The sequence below is a fragment of the Akebia trifoliata genome, unplaced genomic scaffold, assembly GCF_017979445.1.
Source record: "Akebia trifoliata isolate Shusen 1 unplaced genomic scaffold, ASM1797944v1 Contig00945, whole genome shotgun sequence".
Classification (NCBI taxonomy): Eukaryota; Viridiplantae; Streptophyta; class Magnoliopsida; order Ranunculales; family Lardizabalaceae; genus Akebia; species Akebia trifoliata.
In genome coordinates this window covers 20,132-29,709 of record NW_028237358.1, presented here as the reverse complement: position 1 = coordinate 29,709, position 9,578 = coordinate 20,132, and the positions used below count along the sequence as shown (strand labels likewise).

Below are 9,578 nucleotides of genomic sequence, written 5' to 3'. Positions count from 1 at the left end.
ATTGAGTTCGTTTTGGGGCAAGGACGGTTTTTATTTTATTAAGTTATTTACACAAATTATATTGTTAGATTAATTTAATTTTAATTTTCAGAGTTCTGTGGGAGTTTAATAGCCTTCCATTTTCAAAACCTTGATTTAAATACAAAATCGTCTTTAGATTTCATGATAAAACTACGATTTAAAATTTTAAAATATCTATAGAAAAACCTTTTTATTAGAATAATGCTGAAGTGACCTCAAAGTTTGACCTCATTTCACACTTTGCTAACGTGGAGGTGTGTATCATTTCACACGGATGTTTTTCACCGATATACTAGTGAAAAGCATCTATGGTTCTGTGTGCACCTCCACGTCAGAAAAGTTAGAAATGAGGTCACTCTAGCACGACTCTTTTTTTTTTTTTTATGTTATGTACAAATTACTTTAGTAAATATTTTAAATTACAAAAAAATCTTTAGAATATATTAAAGTTATAAAATAGATAGTTAATCTGTAAGGTTGCATCATTGTTCTTGTTTTGCAGAACACAGCCCGAGAAGTAAGCTGGTAGATTCGATATGTAGAGTTTCCTTCTGAGACTACAACTGTTACTGAAAGCAACTGGATTGGTATAGGCCTGAACTTGCTCCGTTTCTTTTCCTTTGTGATATTGCAAAGTTCGGTCTGCAAATGCATAAGTCTAGGGTTTAGTTCACTTTCACTAAGTGAGTTGAATTGCCTATGTTTTGCATTTACATAATCCTTTAAGTGTTGTTCAACCAACGTATTCATATATGTTGGATTCAGTTCGAATACCCACCTGCCTCAGTAACCAAAATTCTTCATTTGTTTAGTTTACCTAGATAATCCTCTAGACCATATGAATCAATTGTATGTATTGGAATTTCTCCAAAGTACATATACTATGATCAAATTGCCGTTGTCATTTCAAATCCTTGAGAAGCATTCATCACGACCATGTTTTAGGAGGTTTGGATAATTTTGGTTTCTAAGTAATGCAGATTTTTCTATAATCATTGGAAATATTCTTGATTCTAGATCACTAGTTTAATTTCTATCAATCAATCTTATTCTAATTCCCGAAGGACTTACGAGATGTTATCAATTGAGCCATATTGCATGGATTCAACACAGGCTTCCTTCAAAATAAAAAACTGGACATTAGGTTTACTTTTTTGTTTTCTATTGTTCACTTTCTGCTGTCTAGGAACTGTCTGGTTTAATCTTGATCCTTTCAATGAGCACAATGACACTGACATGTGGGAGGCTTTAGAGAGAGCATACTTGAAGGATGCCATCAGGAGAAACACTTTGGGTCTTGATGCTGAGGTATATGCATTTACTTGATTCAATATAATAAAAAATTATTAAACTTAGATACAATAACATTCCTCGAAACAGAAACAGAAATAGAGCAGGTGAGGAGATATTAAAGAGTAGCAATCCACTATTTATGCATCGAAAAATAGAAACAGACGAACAATTGAGATGAATTCCACCTGCAAGCTGGTAGTCCCCAACAGGGGTATCATACTAACCCAAGAAATTGATGAGAACACCATCTCAAGCTTTTCTTTTTTCAATTCTCAAAGTATAACTGAAGATGGGGAACCTTGGAATTTCTTAATTTGAGAGCTGTAAATATAACTGAAACAGAATCAAAACAATACTTCACTATTTTTGCCCCTCTCTTGTGTGTGGGTGTTGGGTTGTTCTTCATAGAGCTTTTGAGAAGAATAGTGTGTGTTCATGGAAATTGATTTGAACCATGCAGTGAAAGAGGGGGAGAAGGTGGATGTTGTTACGGAGATTGTGACAAGTTTTGGTCTCCAACCTCAGATCTTTTGCAGGGTTGTCAACATCCAATTACTTGTAAGTTGTGGGCTTTCTCTTTCAAGATTGAATTATTTGTTTTTTCTTGAAATTATTTGCTTCTTTTGGTCCCTTAAATCTCAGATTTTGGACTATTGTAAACCATTAGACTGTAGTATAATGCTGAAGTGACCTCAAAGATGGACCTCATTCCATACTTTGTTGACGTGGAGGTGTGTAACAACCATAGATGATTTTCTCTGAGATACGAGTGATGGTTCTATGTGCACCTCCATTAGACTGTAGTATAATGCTAAAGTGACCTCAAAGATGGACCTCATTCCATACTTTGTTGACGTGGAGGTGTGTAACAACCATAGATGATTTTCTCTGAGATACGAGTGATGGTTCTATGTGCACCTCCATGTCAAAAAAGTTAGAAATGAGGTCAATCTGGAGGTCATACCAGCACAACTCTTTTTATTATGTTATGTACAAATTACTTTAGTTAATATTTTAAATTACAAAAAGATCCTTAGAATATGGTATAAAATAGATTATTTATTAAAAATTTTTAATGCATGTGCCTGTGTACATGTGCATTGGTACCTAAAATATCCCCATCACATATTGAGACCATAATATTTAAATGTTTTCTTATATTGATTTGTCTTCACTATACAACACAACACAACTGTTTCTCAAGATCTTCATCGAGATCTGAGTTTGGGGTAAGGTAAAGTTTTTTTTTCCCTACAATCTCTTTAAATTATATTCACTAGGCAATTTCTAAAAGCAGCTCCTATTTCTTAAATTTCTAGGAGCTTGTCACCAACTTTATTTGGTCTTTGCTTTATTTATATATTTCATTTTCATCTCTTTGCAAATATCCCTTTCATCCTCTCTTGTACACAATCTTCCAAATAAAATAAAAGTTAGATTGAATGGTAACAAAGTCGGAAATTTGTTGTATGTTGCAGCTTGGGAAGTCAAATCTTTGGCAGTTTGAACAATGCAAGTGTATCAAATGACAACAAAGTCAGAGTATATGACAGTCTACATCTTAGTAGACATGCTGAAAAAGATTTTGGTGTTCTACACGATAGACATCACGATATCATGATATACTCTTACATATAATAGTCAAAATTCTTTTGAGGTGGAGAGAGTTGGAACACTGGACCCCTGGTGAAGATGATCCAGAATGACCCTAATTGGAAAATATAGATTGTGGCTGTTAGTTTCCATACGAAGTGTTTTTTAAGTATTTAAGAATGCATAAACTCAAAATTTTGAAAAAACTAGCTTATTTTAGTTAATTTACTTGTGATTTGTGCAAAATATTTTACATATTGTTATTGTTATATATAAATACAAATTCAAAATTTAAATCCTAGAAAATTTCAAGTCATTGGTGTTGTGTACTTGCTATGCACTCTAACACATTCACATCTACTCTATTGCAATATACCTCTACAATTATCATCATTGTCATTGCTTGCATTGCCATCGTCATATAGTGATATTTAACATGGAAGGTTCGATTTGTTTTTATTTTAATTGTAGTCAAGTGGACTAGTGGTTTAGTAATTAGTGTGAAGGGACAATCTTGAACCCAGTTTTGTGGTATCAACAATCACAGACCTTATGCAAATTCTGACCCAATCTTGAACCCAGTTTTGTGGTATCAACAATCACAGACCTTATGCAAATTCTGACCCAACAAAGGTTGATCATTTATCTTAGAATAGGTACAAGAATGCTTACTGCCTCTGCCATACATACTCATTTTTTGGCCCTCTAAGATGTCTAGTGGTGCAAAAGTTAATAAGATATGATGATCACAGACCCCTGCACACTTCTTTTGAATAGGATGGTTATGATCATTCAAACCCCTTATTTTTTATCTAATGAGCTCCTCTCTAAAATAACATGTTTTTACCATCATCATTTAATAACCATTGCCATTATCTTCGTTTGCAGATTTTTGGTAATACAAGATCTAGTAAAGCACTCCGTTAAAAACATTTAATGTTGTTGCTTCCATTTATTCCCTAGATTTCTATCACAAGCGGCAAGCAATTGGAAGTAATCTAATTGATTCAATATATTATCCGGATGGTGATTCAACAATTTTATAAGCTATACTTATTTTTAGGTGTCTTTTGCAGGGGAGGCCTATGGATCACTAATAAAGAAGCCTTTAAAATATAGAGAATTTTCGTTTCATTGGAATCATTGCTAAACCTTGTTGATCTTTGGTTTGAGCATAGGTTTGTTTCAATGGAAAGAGAAGATGATGGAGGAAGTCGCAATAAGAACTTGTTCTAGTTTTTGTTCAACCGGATTACCTGATCTACCTCATGAATCCAAAAACTCATTGCACTTATTAGCATCTTCCTTTTTTTATTTTTCTTTTTAATCGGCATCATGTTTTAAAAAAAATCCAAGTAGAAGGCTAGAGTTGTCAATGTTTGCAAGATGGAAAAAACATGTTGCATATACGTGGACCACAAATTCATCCATCCTAACATTCATAAAGAAAGTTGAAGTCCTAGGAAGGCCTTTGCATCATCTGTCCAACTAGCCTTACTAAGTTAGGTTTGAGCATAGGGTTTGTTTCAATGGAAAGAGAAGATGATGGAGGAAGTCGCAATAAGAACTTGTTCTAGTTTTTGTTCAACCGGATTACCCAATCTAGCTCATGAATCCAAAAACTCATTGCACTCATTAGCATCTTCCTTTTTTTCATTTTTCTTTTTAATCTTCTCAAGTTTAAAATCAGCATCATGTTTTTAAAAAATCCTAGTAGAAGGCTAGAGTTCTCAATGCTTGCAAGATGGAAAAAACAAGTTGCATATATGTGGACCACAAATTCATCCATCTAGGACATTCATAAAGAAAGTTTAAGTCATAGGAAGGCCATTGCATCATGTGTCCAACTAGCCTTACTAAGTTAGTAAGGACTTCACCCTCACGAAGGGTCCTTGGGCTCAACTACTGGCATCCAAAACCTCTTATCCTATGCTTCAAGGTTGTAGAGGAAAAAAAACATTGAACTTGTAATTTTTTTTTTCCAAATGTATATATATATATATATCTATTTCACCGTTGAATTTTAATTTTAAGCTTGGGAGTTATGTGGAAGTTCGGTAGCCGTCCATTTTCAAAACCTTGGATCAAGCCCAAAGGAAATTGCTTTATGATTTTTTGTTGTTGTTGTTGGATCTGAGTTTTTCCATGAAATCTAGAGGGTTGTGGTGTTCGATGGCAATGCTATAATCTTATAATTTTAGGTAAAATAGAATGATTCTAATTCGAGTAGAATATTTTGAAATTTGCTAGATTTCCTTGAATGAAGTTTTTTGTGTAAAATAGACTCTTTGAGTTTATAAATAAAGGAATCAACACGCAAGTAAAGAACTTTTTGAATTGTCCTCTAAACTTAACTCTCTTTATTCTTGCTAACTTGATCATTGGTGGGTCTTGATCTAGGAAAACCTTCTAGGTTTGAGGCTTTTTGAAGGAATCAAGAGAGGGATCTTCATCGAGATTTGAGTTTGGGGTAAGGTATTCTCCTAAAATCTCTTTAAATTATATTCATTAAGGAAATTTCATAAAGCAACTCCTATTTCTTAAATTTCTAGGAGCCTGTCACTAACTTTATTTGGTCTTTGCTTTATTTATTTATTTTATTATCATCTCTTTGCAAATATCCCTTTCATCATCTTTTGTACGCAATCTTTCATATAAAACAAAAGTTGGATTGAATGGCAACAAAGTCGGAAATCTGTTGAACCGTAAGTTGCGTTCTCGGAAGTCAAATCTTTGGCAATTTGAACAATTCAAGTGTATCGAATGACAACAAAGTCAGAGTATATGATAGTCTATACGTGATCGGTTAATGTATTTTATGTCTTAGTAGACATGCTGAAAAAGATTTTGGTGGTCTACCTGACAGACTCCTACATATAACAGTCAAAATTCTTCTTTGGTGGAGAGAGTTGGAACATTGGACCCCTGATGAAGAAGATCCAGAATGCTCCAAATTGAAAAATATATATTTGAATAGGAAGACTTGGAAAAGGAAGCCTCAAGAATTACAAGTGAAATTGAGGGCGAGGAAACTCGAGATCTTCATTTAAAGGAGGAATAAGGCCTTTCATTTTCATGTATATTTTGATTTTGATGAGGAGATTGACCCGATTCTCGTCAGTATTTAAGGGTTAGGTGATAGTATATACGATTGGACCACAATTTTCTTTAGTAATGCTGCCATCGATGCATATTCATATATGGTTCTAGTAGTCATGATAGACAATTGGATGAGAAGAGCGGGCTTCAGCTAAAACGAATCAAATTGGCTGAGATAGGGTTTCTCATTGATCCCATCTCATATCTTTTGGTTCTTCTTAAATGAATCGAACAGGTTGAGATCTAGGGCTTCTCATCGATCACATCAAGGTAACTCTCTCTTTGTGTTTTTGTGTGTGTGTTGTGGGTCTAGGGTTTGTTGAAGACGAGAAAGGTCGATTTTATTTTTCCTACTTGATTCAAGGGATCTAGGGTATTTGATTCCAGAAAACCTAATCAAAATTTGCTTCTTCAATAAGTGTTGTTGCTACTGCGAGCATTTACTGTTTCGATCATCAGGTATAAATTGATTAAGTCCAAATGTTCACTTTTTTCCACCTTTTTATTTGTTTTTCATATATTGGTTGGGGATTCACTACAAAGTATATTGTTTGGTGTTAGAATTGTTAATCAAATCCTTCATATATTTTTTTAATTTTTGTCCTCACTAAGATGGCAAATTGATGGGGACCATTAAGGATATATTGCGCGTGAAAATCAAGACAAAGGGTTTAGTGACTTTACCTTAGGAGTTATGGCTGAATTACCCATCCAAATCCCACAAACAATGGCAACGAAGAAAAAAAGTGAACAAGGTAGAAATTAATGGCTTTCATCTTCAAACTCCATGAATGGTTACAATCAAAGGATTGCGTTGTTTATATACACATTGTGACCCTGAACTTTGGTTAAATATCGATGCATCGGATGAGTAACTGTTGTGGTTATATTAACTGAGAGGAGTAATGGATTGGCAAGGATTAAATGCCCCATGAATCCTTCCTTTTTAGTAATCCAAGATGAATTCAGACTCGAATGAACTTTAAATAGGATCTAACATCGAAATTTTTTCATAGCTACCACCTTTGTTCATACTGTTTCAAAGACTTGTGTTGCCCTTTTTTTTTCGTTTCTTTAATGGGTGGGAAGTGTAATTACACTTGAATTGTTTTTTCGTTACAGAACAGAATTATGTTTAGTTTGATTTGTTTGCCAACACACAACAATACTGGTCAGTTTGAATCTCTAACAATACTAACAAATTTATTCACAAACCTCCGTGTGTTCTGGTTTGATTGCATTTGCTTGAAAAATTAAATTATTTAGAGAGACAAGAAAAACAATTTTCATCTGGAAAGATTCTTTACTTAAAAAGATGGCCTGCTTTAGTCAGTGTATGGGCTAAATCATTCATTGTGACAGCCAGAAATCTTCTAAGCCATCTAGTTGGGAATCTGTAAATCATGGCAGGGTATACTTGAATTTTAAAAATACTTTCTTTCTCCTCTTTTAATTTACTTAAATTTGTGAATTGACTTGTATCAATTTGTTTCTTTCCAGTGAAAAGAGCGTACAATAGGAGTGAAGATCTTTAGTAACACTTTTGAGTGCTTCCCTTTTCCTGTAATAACAAAATCTATTTTCAGGTATAAATATTTCAGGAAAATGAAAATTGTTAGGATTTACTTCTATATTTAAAAATTCTATTGGGGGACTACTTCTAATGGCTTGCTAAACATAGTGGGGAATGATTGGTTGCATGCAAGCAAAGGGTGATGCAAAGTCAGAAATTTTCAGAAATTGCCCAAGTCTGGAATCTAAGCAAATGCATTCGCTATAACACTTCACTTTTTTAAAGTGGTATGGTTAACCCATTTGCTTGTGGGGGTAATGTAGTCTCCATAATTAACGATTTTTATATAGTGAACACATTCGCTTTCAAGGGGTACTTCAATATCTCCTTTCTGTTCACCATGGTTAGTCATCCCCGAAAGATTTCTTTTTCAGTTTTACCATTTGGGTCAAGTAAATTTTTGTGTGTGGAAATAAGTTATATCAAATTCATAACCAAAGCAACTACAGGTTTTTAACAACAATCGTAAAAATAGCATTTGTCGTATATGGCAATAAATGTCAAGATAAATTTACATTAAAATTAAATTGCAACCCTCACTGCTTCTAGATCTTTTACCACTCAACACCACCACACCATTTTTTAGAAGTGTCGGTAATTTGATGTTTCATAAAACAAAGCAAGCCATGTGAGTAATATTTGATTTACCAGAATGTTCAAAATGTTATTTATGAGCTAACAGGGTAATCACCTTTAGCAGAGATCTTTTTGTAGCTATTTGCGGTATCCACATATGCTGAAGCAGTTTCATGTTTGCTATCCAACTATAACAGCTGATCAACACACCATAAAGGTGAATGAAAATAGTGATAATTACTTGCAAAACATCCAAATCACTAAACTTAAAATGTTAGCTAGCTAATTTGATGTATAATGTTGCAACTTCATCACCTGAAACACCAATATATTTGAGGGTTAGTAAGTATGCTACTGATATGATCTTGTCAGGCGAAACCAACCTAACAAAAGAACAATAAAGTAACCTACTCAAAATATTATTCCCTCGGTTCACTTTTTAAAAGAAAAGAAAAGAAAGACCATGAGACTAGTTTCATGAAATTAACTAAACCACAATATTTTTATTTCTTAATGGGATTGAGATGAATACAGTAAATAGACATGCCCTACTAGCAAATAGAACGAGGTTTCAAAAAAAATCATGTAAATTGGAAATCACACAAAACAATATTTATATTTAGGGGAAGGGAGTTGATGAGTAGGAAATATATGTCGCATAATTCATACCTTTAGCATTTTCTCCTCATCAAATGTCCAATGGAGTTTCTTCCATCTCGAGTTAGGAAGAGTTGGATTTGAGCTAAAAATTAGAATTGAAATTTATTAAGTTTTTAATTACACACATTCACATACTCTTATGTTTCCAACAAGACAAATTAAAATGAAATAGTAGATATAAATATATCAATAAAGTTACATAAGTTCAATGAACTTACGAACACTTAGCTGACTTATAACATTTTTCTGAATTGTCGGAGGTAGCTTTCTACTTACCGATGAGAAAAAAATGTCTACTTACTGATTCCAACAAACAAATGTAACACATATGAAGGCTAAATGTTGAGATTTCTAGAAAAATGATCACTGAAACACCTTTTATAGTGAGAAAAACCATTTTGCTTAAGAATGTTTTTTCCTGATGAAACCATGGCAATCCAAATAGGCCCTAAATCTCAGAGAAACACAGACAATCAATTCAAGAAAACATCGTTAACTAATGACTTGATTAAATTCTAAAATATGATAACTTAGCATACTTTACATTTACATAAAGCAGCAAAAGAAATTGCCGCAATCTCATATTTAATAAACACAAATAACTTGCATTTGGAAAATAAAGCGTTAACTAAAAATGTTAATAGAAGCTTGTGAAAAAATCTGTTTCAAGGCTGACACTAACGAAAAATCTCTTTGTAAAAATGTTAATAGAAGCTTGAATTTGCTTGTTTCTTAAACTCTGGATTTTTCTCAAAGGCTATGC

The 9,578-nt window shown here is 33.4% G+C and overlaps 1 long non-coding RNA gene across 3 annotated transcripts; it reads left to right on the top strand.

Annotated features, from left to right (window-relative positions):
• The first annotated feature begins 6 nt into the window (after positions 1–6).
• On the top strand, positions 7–8,724 carry LOC147380828 (uncharacterized). 3 transcript variants are annotated; one of them, XR_015175012.1, is made up of 4 exons: positions 7–1,329; positions 1,775–1,872; positions 5,308–6,465; positions 7,507–8,724. It is a non-coding gene; the product is annotated as an uncharacterized LOC147380828 (long non-coding RNA). The 3 variants fall into 3 exon arrangements; XR_015175013.1 differs by lacking the exons at positions 5,308–6,465; positions 7,507–8,724 and adding an exon at positions 2,793–5,301 and having other exon boundaries at positions 7–608; positions 1,208–1,329; XR_015175011.1 differs by lacking the exons at positions 5,308–6,465; positions 7,507–8,724 and adding an exon at positions 2,793–5,301.
• The last annotated feature ends 854 nt before the right edge of the window (positions 8,725–9,578 follow it).